Source organism: Equus przewalskii, chromosome 18, assembly GCF_037783145.1.
Source record: "Equus przewalskii isolate Varuska chromosome 18, EquPr2, whole genome shotgun sequence".
Lineage (NCBI taxonomy): Eukaryota > Metazoa > Chordata > Mammalia > Perissodactyla > Equidae > Equus > Equus przewalskii.
The window spans coordinates 11,149,386-11,168,027 of NC_091848.1; the positions used below are offsets into that span (position 1 = coordinate 11,149,386).

An 18,642-nucleotide genomic window follows, 5' to 3' on the forward strand; every position below is an offset into this window, starting at 1 on the left:
TGCCTATGAAGTTCCTGGGAAAAAACTTGGCTCAAGCATTTTATACACAGATAAACTGTTGTTCAAGTATAGCATGATAGAAAATAAACAAATATGTTTAATAATAAAAAGTTGATGAAATATAGTAGCCATAAAATATTTTGACGAAACTGTTAAAAGATAAATTTTAGCAACCAAGTAATAAATGAAAAAAGACTATTAGTGAGCACAAAATCTGTTTTAATTAGGGCTAAGTTTAAAACATACATGGGAATTATGGTTACATGACACAAGATAAATAAATAAATGTTATAAATTATAAGAACGTTGAGATTTTAGCATAACTTTAGCAAGCATTAGGTAGAAGATAAGAAAAGGTGGTATAAATATACTGATCTCTTTATTTCTTCATTAAAGGTTATGGGATGGCAGAGACAGATCTATGTCAAAAAATATTGTTTAAATATGACAATTCCATAAGTATGTTTAAGCATATGAGGATAAACGGGTGAAAGAGATGAAAGTTTATTTTAATAGTATAGGACTTGGTGTCATTGATTCTGTTTAATATGCCTTAAAAGCAAAAATCAAAAAAGAATAATTGAGAGTTAACTTATGGTATTCTATTACATATATGATGATGATTCAACCATTACTTGTACAACTGTAATTGTTTTTTAAATAAATAAACTTAAACACTTCTTTCATTTGGTACAAAAGTTAAGTGTACCTGTTCAGTCAAATAAAGGCAAGAAGGAAAGTGTCATACAGATTGACTTCAGGTACATGCTCTATGTATTAACCAAACACCTTTGGGCAAGTAAAAGAAAAAAATCTCTCTAATGTCTCTCCTGCTAGCTGGAATAGAAAGAATGGTTGAGGAGAAGTCAGGAGTTCTAGATTTGAATCTGGTTCTTATCTTTGCTGGCTGCTTAAGCCTGAGCAAGACTTAAGTCTCTGAGCTTCAGTTTTCTCAAGTGTAAAATAAAGAATACTGTTACCCACATCAGAGGGATATTTGTGAGCATTAAATGAGATAATTCATGTGGAAAATATCATCATGTAAAAATACTATAAACTGGAAGGTATAAATGGCAGGCCCTTGGCCAAATCTAGCCACAAATGTGTTTGAATTGGCTGACATAGTTTTGACTTCTACAGTGCTGCAAAAACAATTTTAATTAGTTGCCAACTTTCAAAGATTGGATTATTTCATATAAAATATGGATTTTGAGTTTTCCTGAAAAAAATCATATTAGCTGGCTCTATCAGGCCCGTATTCTCCACGGCAAAACCAGTTAAATGTGAATAGTGGTTACTCTCGCCTTAGAGGGCCTTTGCTCTCCCATTAATGGCACTTCATAGCATTCAATTTTCCCCCTGACAATGAAGGCTCAATTTTCTTTTTCTGGTTGGCTTTATTCACTTGTATCTTAACTCCTCTTGGCAGTGCATCTTTGATTGTGTCACCCACCACCGTAAGCTGAAGTGCTTTTCAAATTTCAGTCTAAAACATTAAAGAACAAATTGCTCATCTGTCTTCTTTATCAGTTATGAGACTAAACATATGAAGTTTTCCCATTGCTAATCCGAGCTTGACCTCTGCTTGTTCACTAGGGCATCTCCAGTTCCCAAAGTATACCAGGTACGTAGGTATAAGCTCATTAAATACTTATGGAGTGAACGCAGACTTGCATGAATGACAATGATATGCTTACTATCCTAAGGATACTTCTGAAGAGTTGTTTGTTTTAATTTGAACATTTTCTTATGCTTTTTTTTGCTAGATAGATATGGCTACTCACCTGATGCAGAGAAAATTGTTTGCTCATGTAACATTTTTATTCAGTTTGATATTTCTTGTTTTTACTACACAATGTCCCCAAAGTATGTCCCAAATTGTGAGTTAAAATGTACCTGTAAAAAAGGTGGCCTTTGTAATCCTATGAATGGAAGCTGTACCTGTGGCCTTGGATGGACAGGAAATTATCGTGAAAAAGGTAAACTGATTACTATCTTCTTTCAGTCAATAAAAATCTAGAACATTCTGCCATCGGTTAATAAAATAGAGGCCTGAGAAGAGGCCATTTTCCAATAAGTTTATGCAGGTTGTTTATAATTATGATTGCATGTCCAATAAAAATAGTGTTATGTTAATATTGATTGATTTTGTTACCTTGTTACTGGAATGCCACATGAAAACTCTAAAACCCTTAAGTAATTGAAATAGTATTAATGTGAAAGAGTTCCTCTGAGACCTAAATCCTACTCCCTCTCCAGCCAGTTTTTAAGGCTGAAGACTTGGTGGACAGCAAATCTGCTGAACTTTGAGCTTCTTGACAGGAGGCTGAAGAGCCTCAACCTCCACTGAGGCCTTGAAACGACCAGGGTACAGAGTGTGGGCCCCTGGGCAGAGCCAGCGCACTTTAAGAGCAGGCCCACCTGCAGGGGTGAAGAGGAGTGCTGTGGGAGCAGAGGTCTCCAAACTTCACTTCCTCAGGAAACATTTAATCACATACAACCATAAATGTATTTTTATTTATAAATGACAGTCATGTGCTTCTCAACTAATATTCTATGTATATTATAAAACATATATAAAAGTATAAGTTAATAAAGAATGGATAAAGATAAATATTGATAGTTGTTCTGATATTTTCTTTCCAAACCACTATTGATTATTTTGTGCAATGTTGAAGAGCATGCATCCTATTTAGAGCCCACAATTGTAGGTGATGATATTATGTTTTGGCAGAATGGAGAAAAACTGCTCTGGCAATGAGGCAGAGTGTGGATGAGAACACTGTGCTGGGGGCCTAAACTTGGGGTACCCTGAGTAAAAAATAAGCCACAGTGAACTTTTACCTAGATGGCTTCAACTATGGGGGCTACAGATCTTTAGACGCGCAGCCCGACATAGTAGCACAATGGGGCTGATTATCCACCATCCTTCACCTCTAATTGGACAGTCATGAAATGTGGCAGTGTATCATGGGCAAGGATAGACCCGTGTGCTGACTCCCCTCTGCTAATACCGTGCTCTGTGCCTTTGGGAAGTTCACAGCCTCTCCGTGACTTGGTTTTCCCATCTGAAAGTGAGGGTAATGACACTGAAATGACAGCCCTCCTAAATCTAACATTCAAAATAATTTTTCATGGTTTTTTTTAATGCGGATATCCTCTCTAAATTCGTGGGAGACAGGTCTTATCAATTTTGTGATATTTGGTATTACTTAATCAGAGCAGTAGTAGTACTTTAAAAATAGTACCATCAAGTCTATAATGTTTTTGTTTATTTAATTCTAAGTTGGATAATTCTGTAGTTCTTTGGGGTGTGGGATATTTTTATTTTGAATCTATCATTTAAACTTTGTTTTATGGAACATTTCAAATGTATGCAAGAGTTGCTGAGTCATTGGGTAAATGCAACGTAATTTTGTAATGTGTTGACAAATTCTCCTCCATGTGGGGTTGTACCATTTTGCATCTTCACAAGCAATACATATAAGAATGCCTGTTCCCTTACAGCTTTATCAAAAGAGGATGTTGTCAAACTTCTGATGAGAAATGGCATATCAGCAGAGTTTTAACTTGTATTCTTCTTATTATGAATAATGTTTAGAATCTTCTCTAATGGGTAAGGTCCTTTTGCATTTCTTTTTCTATAAATTATTTGTTCATAACTGTAGCTCATTTTTCTATAAGGTTGTTGGTTTTATTCTTCTCTAATCTTAGAAGTTCTATATCTATGAAAGATATTAACTCTTTGTTGTAAATTATTTCACCCTAAATTGAGAAAATTTGTCTTTCGTATTTTTACTTTGCCTATGCCATGTGTGACACATGATTGGTTATCTATTGATGTGTAACAAACCACCCCACAGCTTAGAGACTTAAAACAACAGTTTACTATTCTTTCCCATGATTCTGAGGGTTACCTGGGTTCTTCTCTCAAATGGCAGCTGGGCTGGAATATAGAAGATAACCTCTTCATTTACACACCTGCCACCTTTGTGTTCCTCCACAAGGCTTATTTCTCCTTGTCTTAGCTCAGCCTGCCAACACAAAATGTCATAAACCAGGTGATTTAAACAACAGAAATTTATTTTCACAGTTCTGGAGTCTGGGAAGTTGAAGATTCAGGTGCTGCCAGCTGGTTCCTGGTGGAGGCCCTCGTTCCCGTTTGCAGATGGCTGTCTTCTCATTTTATCCTCACGTGCAGAGAAAGAGCACGTGTCTAAGCTCTCTCGTCTCTTCTTATAAGGGCACTAAGCCCATCATGAGGATTCTATCCTCATGATCCAATTAGTTCCCAAAGGGCCCATCTCCAAATACCGTCACATTGGAGATTAGTGTTTCAACATATGAATTTTGGAGGGACACAAACATACAGTCTATAACACTCCTTAAGGCATCTAAGACCTCTCTGCATGGCCCTTTTTTCCAACAGGATAAGTGAATTTCTTACGTTACAGCTGACTTCCCAAAGCAGAAGTTGCCAGGTCTTTCTAAAACTTGGAAATGGCACAACATCACTTCCACCATATCCTATTGAGTAAAGCAAGTAATGAGATCAGCTTAGGTTCCACGTGGGAGGGGACAACACACAGGTTGTGAATCTCAGGAGATATACTTCAGTAGGAGCATCTTTGGATTATAGATTCCACATGATTCAAAGTTGTTTTGTATTTTGGGGGGGGGGTAATAAAATATGTCACTCATCCCTCTATTTTTTTTAAATTTTAGGTCATAATTAGGAATGTATTCCCCATTCTCAAGTTTTAGGGGAATTCACTCATCTTTTCTTTTAATACTTGTATGATGTCATTTTTGACATTTAATTCTATAATCATTTTTAAAGTTTTTTGCTGATCTATGGTGTGAGGAACAGATCCATTTTCTTCTTATATGGCTTTTCAGTTATCATAATGCAGCTTTTACAAATCTATCTTCCACTGACTTGAGATGCAGCCTTCATCAAATACTATTCCGGATGCTCTGTTCTATTGGTCTTTTGTGCGTAAATGCAGTACTATTTTTATTATGGAGTATTTATTATATGTATGTGATACTGACAGGGCAAGCCATCCTTCATTGCTCTTCTTTTTCAGGGATTTCCTGGCTATTCTTGTTTCTTTGTTCTTCCAAATGAACTTTATAATCAAATTGCCTAGATGCAAAAAAAAAAAAAAAAGCCAAGTATTTTTTACTGTTTTGTTGTCCTCTGTGTTCACTCTCTCTTAGGGAGAATTAACATATTTATGACATTAACTTATCCTATCCAAGAGCAAACATGGGCTGTCTTTCCATTGGTTCAAGCTTTTTGTTCCCCAAGTAAGTAAAATGCTGGCTTTTAATATTCATATTAAGATATAGCTATTCATTTTCTAATTTATTCAATGTTTTCACTGAATTTTTTAGTAAATTTATTTTTCAACTAAATTTTCTGCATCTATGGAATCAATAATGTGATTTTTCTCTTTAGGCTGGTAAATATGATGGATTTATTAATGAATTTTCTAATATCGAATGACCTTACATTTTTGGAATAAATACTGCTTGGCTGTGACATATTACTTTATAATATGCTGTTGGTTTCTGTGTTCTTATGTTTTTTTAAGAATTTGGCATCAATATTCGTAAGTGAAATTGAGTTGTAGTTTTTTATGCATTTTTGTCAGGTTTTGGAATTGATGTTATACTCAACAAAATGTACTTAATTTTTCCTTCTTTTTCAATACTTCGGAATAGTGTAAGTAGTGAGGTGATAATCTGATCTATAGAGAAGGTCCCTGTGAAACCTAGGACTGATGGAGTTTTTTTGTTTGTAATGCAGAAGCTATTTTACTATTTTTTCTCTTGTTTTTCTACTGTAGTTAACCTGTCTAGGTTTTCTGCCTCAAATTAGGATAATTTTGGTAAGTCGTCTTCTCTAACTTTTCCATTTCATTTAGGTTTTTATATTTATATGCATTCTACTTTTCTATCTATTCCTTTTGATGGTCAGTCTAAATTTTTTTTTTTTTTTGAGGAAGATTAGCCCTGAGCTACCTGCTGCCAATCCTCCTCTTTTTGCTGAGGAAGACTGGCCCTGAGCTAACATGCGTACCCATTTTCTTCCACTTTATACATGGGACGCCTACCACAGCCTGGTGTGCCAAGCGGTGCCATGTCCACACCCGGGATCTGAACCCGTGAACCAAGGGCCGCCGAAGCAGAACATGTGCGCTTAACCACTGAGCCACCAGGCTGGCCCTCTACATTTTTTAAAAATTCTGTATATTTATGCTTTCTCTCTTTTATCTTGATTAGATTAGGTAATGATTTGTCTGCTTTTATTTTTTCATTAATTTTATTGTTTTTTTCTGTCTTTGAACTCATTACAAATTCCATTGTCTTAACCAGAAGTAATGCTCAGGTTGTTTCTTTTCTAGAATGTTCTCCTGGTTATGATGGCCCACGCTGCCATTTTAACTGCTTCTGTCATAAGAATGGAGTTTGCAACAGGTTTTCTGGAAGCTGTGGGTGCCTTCAAGATAACTATGGAAGAAACTGTGAACATGGTAAACAGAGAAAATGAGTGGGCATATTATGGTGTTGATAAGTTTTAAGCTTTAAAAATTTTTTAAAATCATGATAGTGCACTCACATTAAATCAAATTAGAACAACTGTTAATATTTTAGTGTATATTCTTGCAATCTATTTCATAGCTCTAATTTAAGTTCTAGATGTTGACAACTGCCCTGATGAAGCAATTGGAGTTGTTTATTCTTTTTGGTACTGCTACCCAAAACACGATTCTGTGGTTTTGATCACCTGGAGTAGTCATACCCAGAGGAGTCAACTGCTGGTCTTTTTGAACAAAATAATTCTCCTTCCTCTGGGTCCCTTTAGGGAAAATATAGACACGGAAGCTATTTATTTGTCTCAAGTTAATCTAGGCTCGCCTCTGAAAGATCTGCCTTCAAGTTCCCTTTGAACATATTTATTTATATCATTTCTTCATTTGGACTCAATATTTTCAGCTAAAATTAGGAAAAGGGAGAGTTATACAGTAATTTGCCTTTGACGTCAGAGAGCTCTGATGGATTACACAGTTAAGAGATTAAGATGTGAGAGCTTGAAGTCTACGATTAGTCATATATGGCCTGGTGCTGCCATGTAAATATGTATAAACTATTAACTTCTATAAACTTCAGTTTCATCATCTACAGAAAGGGAATAACAATAACACTTACCTTAAAGATTATCACTGGAATTAAATGAGAAGAATATATGTAAACATTTAGCATTGAGGCATGTGGCAAAAGATAGATGCATATTAATTATTTAGAAGTAAAGAACCTTTTAAAGGCTCTGAAGTGCTCTTAGTAATATCTAAAATGTTTCCCAGTTGTTTTGACCCGTTTTTAAAGCTCTGGCTCTCACCAAGCACTCTAAGGTTTCTTGTGTCAGGGCACATGGAAGCAAATATCTTGTGGATTTTGCTTGTTTATTTTGTTTTCAAAATTGGAATAACAAGAGGTAAAAGAGAGGAAAAGAATATCTATTCAACACCCATAAATTTCATTCTACATGCCATGGAGTGTCAAGGAAGATTCTGAGCAGACAAGAGACATCACTCTGGTGAAATAAATCTGTAAAGTAGGTATATTATTGATGATTAGGAAAAGGAGCCATCAGTAATGTCCATGTTGGAAGCTATAGTGATAGTCTAGGATTTTAGAAATCTGGACTGGAATAAAAAATTAATGAACAGAGAATATTCTGGGAGACCAATTAACTGTATTTTGCTTTGATTTGATTGATTGATCGAGTATTTGATTGATTTTGACATGGAGATGAAGAAGATGGAGGGATCAAAGATGGCTCTAAAGTTCTAAGTCAGGGAACGGGAAAAAATAATAGTATTATTTAAAGAAATGGAAAAGTCAAGCAAGACAACCTTTATGAGCTCAGTTTTATATATAATTAAAATAAGAAGGATAAAGGAGATTTGAATTTTCTATGTATTTGCATAAACGATTATACAAGAACCAACAAAAGAAATCCTGCACTGAATCTTCTTTTATTACTCATTTTTAAGAATTATAATGAGATCATAAAATGGAATATATATTAATACCTTAATATATGGAGTATATATTATACAAAATAATTTATTCCTTATCTCTTTTTGGTTTTACCTCCTTTTTCTGCTCCCTGAATGCAAGTTTTTGCTAATGTTGACTTTGTCCTGAGTAACTCCATTCATGCTGAAGAAGTGTCATACACATAAAGCCTAGGCAAATCCAACAGGTGCCTGGAAAGAGAGGTGGGAGGAAACGAAGAAAGAAAGAGGGAGAGATGGATAGATAGAAAGAGAGAGAGAGAGGAGAGTATGACTGAAGGGCAAGGAAATGTCATCCCCCTCCCATTTCCATTGGTGAGTAGTGAGCACAGCCCTGGAGAAAACTCAAGATAGGAAATGGGAATCTTTTGTCTGCAGTCAAGCTTCGCTCTCACACAGCTCTCTCAGGGTGAGCATCTCCCCCAGCAGGTGACAATTTTAGGATTCAAAGAACTACATGGTCTCTAAGTGTAAACCAATTACTTCTTCTGATCTTCAGCCACAAAAATATTGATCTTCTCCAACCATGGAGGAAAAACAGGTTATACTGGACTCACTAAGAGACAATTCTATACTGTACTTTATGGGCCATCTAAGGAAGTTTTTCAAAGATTAAATTTCACTGACTTTAAAATCTAACTTCCTTGAAAGTTGTTCAGCTACTGTATATGCATCATATTCTCTGTTTTTTATTCGCTGTCTCCTTTCTTCTCTTTCTCCCCACTTTCCCTCATACCCACCTCTGTCATCCGTTCCTTGACTTCAAATATCAAGAGCTATATGAATCACCTCTCACAGATACTCTCTTATTTATTTAAAGAATTTAATCCCAAACCATTCTCACTAAATTTATCCTGGATCTGAAGTTTAAAGACATTGCTTTTTTAGGAATTTAGATTAATGGAAGATTTTGTTGAAGTCTTTGGCTGACTATAGCATTGCATGGCAAATAAAATTTATCTACTTGAAACTATTTTAAATTTTCTTACGAATTTTTCTAGACTAGTTGTAGAAAATGACACTTATATATTCCTTTATCTGTATGACTAAACTATTGTCAATACACTTCTCCATAGAATTTTTCCTTACTTTCCAATTCTCTGCTCTCATCTCCTTTGGTCCTGAGAAACAAATGACCTAGAGCATATCCTTTAATTTTCCTTCAGTTTATTCTTAAAGCCAAAATAGCATTTTGACATTTCCATTTTCTAGCATGCCTTCCTGGATTTTATGGCTTGAATTGTGCTCACATCTGTGACTGCAAAAATGGAGCCAGTTGTGATGCAGCAAGTGGACAGTGCATTTGTCCAGCAGGTTTCCATGGCAGCCAGTGTGAAAAAGGTAAAGCCAGAGCTTTTTTAAGCCTGTGAATGTAGGAATCCTGTGTGACTGTGAGATTTTTCCATCTGAGAGCAAACGTGTAAACCAAATGAAAACATAGAATAATCACCTTATCTTACCACTGCGACATTAAAGTGACAGGAATTCACTCTATAGCCAATATAATAATGAGTCCTTCTGATTTTGTTGCTGATTGGCCAAAAGTTTTATTGTTGCCTAAATGAAATCGTTTAGTATCTCAAAACACCACTAATGCTGTTAGTCTTCAATGGACAAGGCTTCTACCTCTGAATGAGAGTAAACATTTTATTAAATGCTTTTAGAGGAATGCCATGTATTGGGTTCAATAGTGTTGAAATAGATATAAAGACTTTATCAAAAAAATTTAAAGACTTGAATTAGACATTATCACTAGAAAGTTATGATAGCTGTGAATATAGATGAAGATATAGAGGTGAGAATTTGGGCTACTCAGTTTGAAATAAAACATTACAAAGCCCTAAAAGACTCTGATCATGCCCATTCCAAGCAATGCTAAACTACACAGGACTCAGCAAATAACTCGAAGTCCCATTTTTGTTTGGATTATGTACACTGTTGTGCATATGGTTACTACAACCACAATAATGATAATATAATGTTAGTGGTAATTTGACTTTATGTGAATCAAAGTTATTGCTTTTAAAAAGGATCTATATCTTAGTCCCATGCCATGTCCTCATTTGTTGCCAGAGCTTTACATATAGTATCTCTTGTCCATCCTTTAATCATTTATTCGTTTATCATTTAGTGTTAAGTTCTGGGAATATAAGTGGAGTTTACAGTTTTCTGGGGAAACAGACAGTAACTAAATAAATAACATTTTGAGGAAAAATATTAAAAGTAATGCACTTGGCTAGTAGACTCAGTCTCCTTCCTTAAGTTTCTGTCTTCAAAAAGCTTCCATGCGTTCTAACAGGCACAAACAAGCGTCAAAGTAAGGCGATTTGAAGACCTGAAAGTGAAATCATGTTTAAAATGAAACTTCTTTCTGAGAATTCCAAAATTGTCCTCTTTTCTTCTGACCAACAAATCTCATTTTACCCCACTTGCTATCTGGGCTCAATCTTGAGGAAATTGTATCTTTAATCTCAGTTTAGGTACATCAGTGAAAGCTCAAAGGGTTAATTTTTTAGCATTTCTCTTTCCTTGCTAGTGTGTTCACCTGGAATGTTTGGGAACAATTGCCATTAACTTTGTGACTGGGAAGGAGAAACCTTCTGCCATCCAGTAACTGGAAAATGCCTCTTCCCACCTGGGAGAACCGGAGCCAGATGTGAAGCTGAGATGAGCCAAAGTCCCGCATAACCTCCCTCTGTCTCTTGGGTTATGTAGAGATATACAAGCATTTTCATACTAAAAACTTTACTCAAAGAATATTGCTTGTCACATTACCCTTAGGATGATTAATCATGGTATGTTGCTGTGACATGACAGGCACCCAAAACCAGCACCACGACTGACAGAGGACACCTTGTAAGTACCTCAAAGAGATGCAAACACCCTGATCACAAAAGCGATTCAGAGAAATCACTAGAATTAAAACAATTCGGGTACAGTCCAGGTAGTTTTCTTGAGAACCAAGTTCCCAGGTATTCTTTGGGAAATGAGATTTACACTTTATTTTTCTTTCCACTCACAGAAATATTGACCCAGAATGTAATACTTTAAATCTTCAAGGACTGTCTTAAGAAGAAGAGAAAGTAGATTGAGTGAATCGTTGACTCATCATTTGCTATTAAACTTAATGAAAAATTACTAGAGGAAAAGGTTTTATATAATTCACAATAGCCCTGAAGGACTGACTCTCCCATAGATTATGACCCTAAGTAGAGCATTTAATCACAGAATTTACTTTCTTCATCTGCCGAAAAAGAAGGGTCGAGGCTACACATTACTAAGGATATTTCCATTTCCAGCACTAATCTATGATTCCGAACCTGAGATTTCAATAATGCTGAGAAAGCCGTGGTAACCTTCCAGACTGACTACAGGAGAACACTATTCACCCAGCACCATCTCCCCCACCCCACCTTGCTTCTGAGAAATAAAAAGAAAAAATAAATCAAAGCTACGTTCTTTGGATGACAGACGCCATCCTAAATACTTTGCTTGTATTCATTCAATTCTTACTGCAACCCTTTGAGGTTGTTGCTGTTCTTATTCCTATTCAACAGATGAGGAAGCTGAGGCACAGAAAGGTAGTAAGTGGCAGAACCAAGATTTGAACCGAAGGAGTCTGGTTTTGGACCTATTAGTGGGCAGTACTGTATGTGTGAATGTCTGTATGTATTCCAGAGTAAGGAACCTGCAGTGGCTCATCAAGAGTGTTATATTCTTTCCTATCCCTTCAGCTTCCCTTTTTTATTGACTTTTAGAGTAAGGCCAAGGGTTATAAATATTGACTTGGAATTCTTTGAGATCTTCCAACTCAGGAGCTTACTGACGCTGACATTTCTTTATTACAAAGCTGCTTCATTTGAATCTCTAACCTTGTGTTTCACTGCACTGCAAGCTTCTTGAGAATTGGATCCATGTTTATTCATCTTTTATTAAAAATCTTAGAGCAAGGTCTTGCACATGACAGTCTTCAGCACGTTTTTGTTGAAGGAATTCTTCCCTTTTCGGCCTTCTTCATGGAGTCATGGTAGATAGAAGGACCTGAACCTTGTCATATCTAAACTAAATTTGTCAGAATAAACATCCACATAACATCTTGGTGAAGCCACAGTGCACTTGTCGCTAATGTAATGCTCACTAAAGGCAGAATGCTTATAGTGTTTGTGGTTTCATCTAAATATTTAAGAAAACCACTAATGTTTATGGATTGCATATTATATGCCAGGCGTTTTAATTTATGGTAAGTGCCTTCATTATCATCACTATTCCCATTTTATAGATGAGGAAGCTGAAACACAAAGAAGTTAAGTAACTTGTCCAAGGACAGACAGCTAGCCAGTGACAGACTGGGGATTTGACACAGGCAATCTGGATCCAGAGCTAGACGTTTAACATCCCCGCTCCACTGCCTCTCAATGGGAAGAAAGGAAAAGAATTGCTTTTGGTTGTCTATCTGCATTGTCCAATATGCATTGTCCAGTAACCACAGGTTGCTGCTTAATTTAAATTCAGTTTAATTTAAAATTCACCTCCTCAGTCACATAGGACATTCCAAGTGCTCAGTGGCCGCATATGGCTAGTGGCAACAGTGTTGGATAGCACAGCATACAACATTTTCATCATTACAGAAAGTTCTATTGGACAGCACTCAGCAGTGGCTTAAAACTAGCCACTAAACCAAGAGAGCTTATGGACAGGCTGGAAATTAAAGCCTTACTCTATGGATCGTCTATGAACTAAATTCCGTATCATATAGTCTCTTTCAAGAACAAGTACATTGCCACGTGACAGTGGGTCCTATGTATTAATATGTCCATTCTTGGTGGGCACCTCAAGGCCCCCCCTGTCATGAGCTCTTTAGGGTACCCACAGCCTCTACAGATGTACTACAGGGTCTTTTATTTGCATTTTTCTTTTCAATTAGGCACAGTTAATCTGCAATATCAACTGTGAGCAGCTGTGTCTATGCAGGCAGTATAAAGATAAAAGACCTCATTTTAATTTGAACTCTGGTAAAGGACCTATTAAATAGCCATAATGTTAATTCATAAAAGAATGTAGCAGCTTTTTATTGGATTATTTCCCCACCCCCTTGGTAAATTAACATTTGCAGACATTCAAACAGATGTCTTAAATACACATCGTTATTAACATGAAATGTGGTATTTTTGTAAATTAAAATCAGATTCTGAGCTGCTCAGGAGAGATCCTGACTCATAACTTTTTCAAACAAGAAAACTAGGTCTTACCACCAAATTAAGTAATCCTCCCACACACTGGGCAGAGGTGAGTATGTTAGGTTAAATTTGAAATGGCAAAGGATTTTTTTTTTTAATTTTCATAAAGTTTGATGGTTTAAAGAAAAGTTTCAGAGCAGCATTTACATCATCTGCAAAGTTCCTTTACCTACCTCATGTTCCTTCCTTTGGGAAGGGACTGAATTACTGTTTGCTCATGTTGAACCTCTGTAAAAAGAATCAATTACAAAACTGATTTATCAGTTTCCATTTATCTCATATTTAAAATCTAACTAGTTAATTAAGGCAAGAGAGCTGGACCTCATCTTAACCTACCTTCATTAGCCAAGAGAGCAAAAAATTTTAAAAAATCATCCAACTCCAACTTTAAGGTGAATCTCCAACCCAGCAAAGAAAAATTTGAGGCAATAAAGAAATGTTTACCAAAATGTTGCCCAAAGACTCAGAATTTGCTCTAGTAACTGTATCTTCACATTTATATTATTTCTAAATTTTCCACTTTTCAGCTTTCCACTCCCTTGTTTGGCCTTTCTTCTGCATGTGCTTAATACCTCAAATGAGGAATGAGCACCAGATGAGAATTTAGAAATCCAGCTCTGCCAGGTACCAGGGACATAACATTTGAGAAGATCTCTTCAGCCATACCAAACCTTGGTTTCTCTCTTTCTAGAATGAGAAAGCTTACCTTAGTGCTTTGCCGACCTCACAGGTTTTGTTAGAACCAACTGAGATAATGTGTTAGGAACCCAGTTGGTAAACAGCATAGAGCTAGGTGACTATTATTATTGCAAAATTAAGTTTCTATGGTCCTTAAACGTTGCTAAGTTGAATTACTTCCCGGTCTTGCCTGAGTGACTAGGAAATATAAACCCATTTTCTGTTTCCATGGGCTGGGCTTGGCTTTCTCCCTAACCTCACAATTCTTCAGAAACAGAACCTGTTAATTCTCTGCTAATTCTCTGCTGGATGTCAGACCAAGACCAAATGCTCAGGCTGGGATGTGATATTGGGGGGCGGGGGGGGGGGCTTTTTAGTCCACGCTTAGTTATTTTGATAAAGCTAACACTTTTTATCCCCACTCTTCATTTCTCTACTGGTTGCACTCACAATGCAATTCAATTTAAAAATAGTTCTACCACTTTAGTACATATAGCAGGATTTCACAGAGGTGGGTACACAGGGGATCCATGGCCCTTTTGACATATTTTAAGAGATAGAAGAGTTGAATTTAAAGCCATTTCATTTTTAACAACATAAATACAAATAATCGTGTTTTCAACCTAAAAACAAATTTCATATATTGTGTGTTCTGGGCAACTGTTGCCTTTTTCTGACCTCAAGACAACTAATCCATTTTCCCTGTGTCCCTCACAATGCCAGTGCGATAAACTCTATTGAATAATCTAATTCTGAGAATGCACTTTAAAAATATAAGTTGCTGTCCTGTCTTCTCCTCTTTTCAATTTTGTCACTAACTTCCTTGACACTCTCCAGCCTCCTCCTGTTTTCCATTAAAATCCTTACTTTTATTATGTAACATTCTAGCATGGGAAAAAGATACCACATGGTTAACCAGAATTCTTTACAAGTCTATCATTATCTTATTGAATTCCAAGAAATAGTAGTAAAAAGATGGTGTGATAGAAAAGCATATTTGAATTGCTCTTGTTTTTGCTTTTCCCTCACAGAATGCAGGTCAGGCCAGTATGGACCTAACAGTGCCGTGAAGTGCCAATGTGTCCACAGAGCTCCCTGCAGCCCTCGCAACGGGAGCTGCACTTGCCCCTCGAAGAGAATGGGTCCAACTTGTGAGGAAAATGGTTTGGACGATCCTCAATAACCAAACACTAACAGCTTTTCAGTGGGTGACTAGAATTCTGCCGAGGTTACCCGTGGTTCATCATCTTAACTTTGGCAGAGAAATGTACTTACTCAACCATCTTCAGCCCAGCCTCGCCTATTGAGAGGTGAAAAACAGGACGTCTCAAGTTTATGGCCTCCAAGCATAAGTTCCATTCTCTAGCCTACCCTTCCCAGCTTCCTTTTGCTGAAGAACATGCCTAAGAAAAAGAGAATGTTTTTTCAAGATCCCAGCCGTAGTAACATTTTGGACTAATAAATGAACCTCTTTTTTTATATGCACAGGCGGTATTTAAATTTGGAAGTAAAAACTGCTTTTCAGTTCAGGTTGGACTGCACTGAAATATTCACACCTATTCACTGAAGACCTCAGTGGCCATTAAGTAGCTGAGTCCTCTTTAGAAATGTCTAGAATTTCATCTATTTATTCTCAGTATCCTGCTTCACAGCTAAGTCTGCTTCAGATTGTTAATGTATTGTATTTCAAACATGCCTCTTGGTGTGGGAGACTATTAAGACTTTAGCCACATAAAGATCAGGGTAAAACTATGACGTGCACACTTATGATGAATCATCAAAATATTTAGTGGTGTTCTCCCCATCACTGGTCAGCAGACAGGAAGAAAGTGGGTCAAAGTGATCAAGGCCAGTGCTTAGTCTGCTCTGGGGGACACCAATTTCCCATAGGGTAGGGCCTGATTGGAATCAGGCTTTTAATCCACATTGGTAATCTTGACCCAAATTGCTCATCATTTACGTCAGCTCTACAGCCGTTTGAAGCATGAGCCCTGTGATAAGCCCAAGAAAGATAATGCAATAAATATGATTAAATTTTGTTCTCAAGTAGCTTATAAGCATTTGAAATTTCAGACTACTAGGTTAATTCACATCAAAGAACAATAATTTTCTTGATTGGAAATGTGGTTACTCATGTAACCCATGCCTTATTGGGATAAAAATAGAGAATATTGAAATTATATGACTAGACATTTGACTTATGCATAACGTCTAGAGTAGCTTTTAAATCAAAACTGATTTAGGATAGAATTGACTGAGGATTTATGAAAAATACTTCGTGTTATCAATTCAGGATAGCTTCTGATCTTTATTTAACATTTTTTCTTCCTATATCTCAGCACATTTAACAGAGATATAGCATACCTATAATAGGCTTCCATGCCAGATTTAATATTATTAAATGACATAAAGGACTTGATTAGACAACTTTCTAAGAAATTACTTATAAATTTGGGTTAGTCTTAAAATAGCTGCAATCAACTTATCCCTTTTTTTAATCTATAGTATTTGGAATTCAAGTTTTATTTTTATGTTTAAATTTAACTATTTTTATCAAATCAATTGAAAACTATGTTTTATTCTGAATATTCGCTCAATTTCCTGACCTTAAATTATTTTTCAAGTTTCTCTCAGCTATCCCCATGTGACCTGCACAGAGAATAAGATATATAAAGGCAGCATTCCTCTTGGGCTGCCATCCACTGCTGGACTCTCTTCATTTCAAGGCTTTAAAAAACAGTAACTGGAAACGGGGTAAAAAAGCAAGAAACCAGGTCTCTCCTTCTTACTAGAGATGCTATCTCCTGTTAAGACAGATGAGAAACTCTAGATTTGGCAGGAAAAAATAAAGAGTAAGAGATTTTTTTGGTTGAATTTTTTCCCTTATATGCTGCTTAACTCTTTATAATGAGAAGCCATGTGTAAAATGTTAAGCACAGTTCTTGGCAAGTAGCAAATGGACCATACATTATCTCCTTTCATTCCCTTTCCCACCCCAAGCTCTAAAACAAATTATGAGAGTGAGCAGGCAAAGTCGTAGCATGAACCTGTGTTTGCACTATCACATGGCCCCTTAGACAAACTGTTTCGCTTTCATCCTTACGCCAGTCAACAGGAACTAGAGCAAGTCACTGTAACACTTTTTCTTTAAAAAATTTTTATAGGTGTCTTTTGTATCAAAAAAGAAAATAGAACAACGTTTAAAATCCAGAATGTTTCCATTTTACTTTTGGTCGCCTTGAAAACTTTGGATTTAGGTGGTGGCCTGCAAAAGTTAATAGCCATGTGATAAGTCATCCCTCCCAAAAATATTCCAGTTCTTCCGTTTGAGGACACTAGCAGATGTTTGAAAATCGTTCTAGGCAATGACATTTCATTCATGGACCAGCATAGAATAAATGTTCATCTTAAATAATTTAACAACCGGAAAATTATAAAACAGAACTTCCTTGCAAAATCATAGAATTACAAAATTCATTTTTGAATGACTGCTATGTTAAAAATGCTTCAAGTTAAGAAAATAGTTTACAGTGACCCACATTTTTGAAGAAATAAATAAAGCATACTTCTTACGTTTATGGGGATTTACTGAGCTTTCCACATGGGAACAGCTATTTAGGAATAGTGACGTGGGATTTGGCTACCAAGAAATATTTTGTGCAAAATTTTAGAGAATTCAACTGTTGTTTAAAGTGAAGCATAATTTAATAGGCATGTCCTCTTAAAACTAAAGTTCAATGTCAAATTACTATCATCATCATGGGGTACAAATATTTTATATTACCTCTCTGAATTTTCCTCCCTATATAATCTCCCCCTCTGAAGGTAGAAATGCTGACCCCAAGAGAAATTAATCCACCCATAATATGCCTTCATAAAGGTGCCTATGCTGTGAGGTTTCAGGATCTTTCATTCGAAATACAAGAACAGAGTGGGGATTATTACACTTTTCTGCAATAATAACTCTCAAGTTTAAAGAAAAGTGAGCAGATGTATGGAAGTGTGCTGGCTAATTTGGAGTATCGATCTCACATGCCTGGGATATACCATTTCAGTTTAACACCTAACTTTCCCTCTACTCTTCCTAACTTTCTACATTCATTTATTGAGTTTTCCAGATGACACAGCTATTTGACACAGGTTAAATTATTTTTAGAGAACTTGGAAATCATTCCAAGAGTTAGTGGCAAGAATGGCATTTCCTTTGTTAGACATAGCAAAGAGGATTTGGCTTCTCCTGGGCCTCTTTCACCTTCGTTTCTCCAGGACCTGGTAATACAGATGTAGCAAGAATTTAAAAAAGCATTTTGATGAAGTGAACAAATAATCGCAACTGTCTACACTCTAGGAGTTACGTATGCAATTCAGTTAAAATAACTTCTCATGGTTCTGCAGCAGAAAAAAATAAAATCAAAGTAGCTGAACTTTTAAAACAGATTTCAAAGTGGTTCCAAAGTTTTGACCCTTTTAGCTGATCGTGTGGAAACTGTGTTCTCCCTTTCCTGCTTAGATTGTCGTTTTTGTAAATCAAAAACCACAAAAACCGATAATTAGCAAATCTATTTAAAAGCAGTAGATACCTTTTTTAATCTTCTTCCAGATACTGACATACTCTTTCATCTCCACCTTTTGTCAGG

The 18,642-nt window shown here is 36.2% G+C and overlaps 2 long non-coding RNA genes across 2 annotated transcripts; one reads left to right on the forward strand and one right to left on the reverse strand.

Annotated features, from left to right (window-relative positions):
- The first annotated feature begins 591 nt into the window (after positions 1-591).
- LOC139076988 (uncharacterized) lies at positions 592-7,839 on the forward strand. The gene is made up of 3 exons (XR_011529075.1): positions 592-1,979; positions 3,508-3,616; positions 5,224-7,839. It is a non-coding gene; the product is annotated as an uncharacterized lncRNA (long non-coding RNA).
- A 769-nt stretch (positions 7,840-8,608) lies between these two features.
- Positions 8,609-14,156, reverse strand: LOC139076987 (uncharacterized). Its single transcript, XR_011529074.1, has 3 exons — positions 14,034-14,156; positions 13,501-13,555; positions 8,609-10,425 (listed from the first exon to the last, which is right to left on the reverse strand). It is a non-coding gene; the product is annotated as an uncharacterized lncRNA (long non-coding RNA).
- Between the last annotated feature and the right edge of the window lie 4,486 nt (positions 14,157-18,642).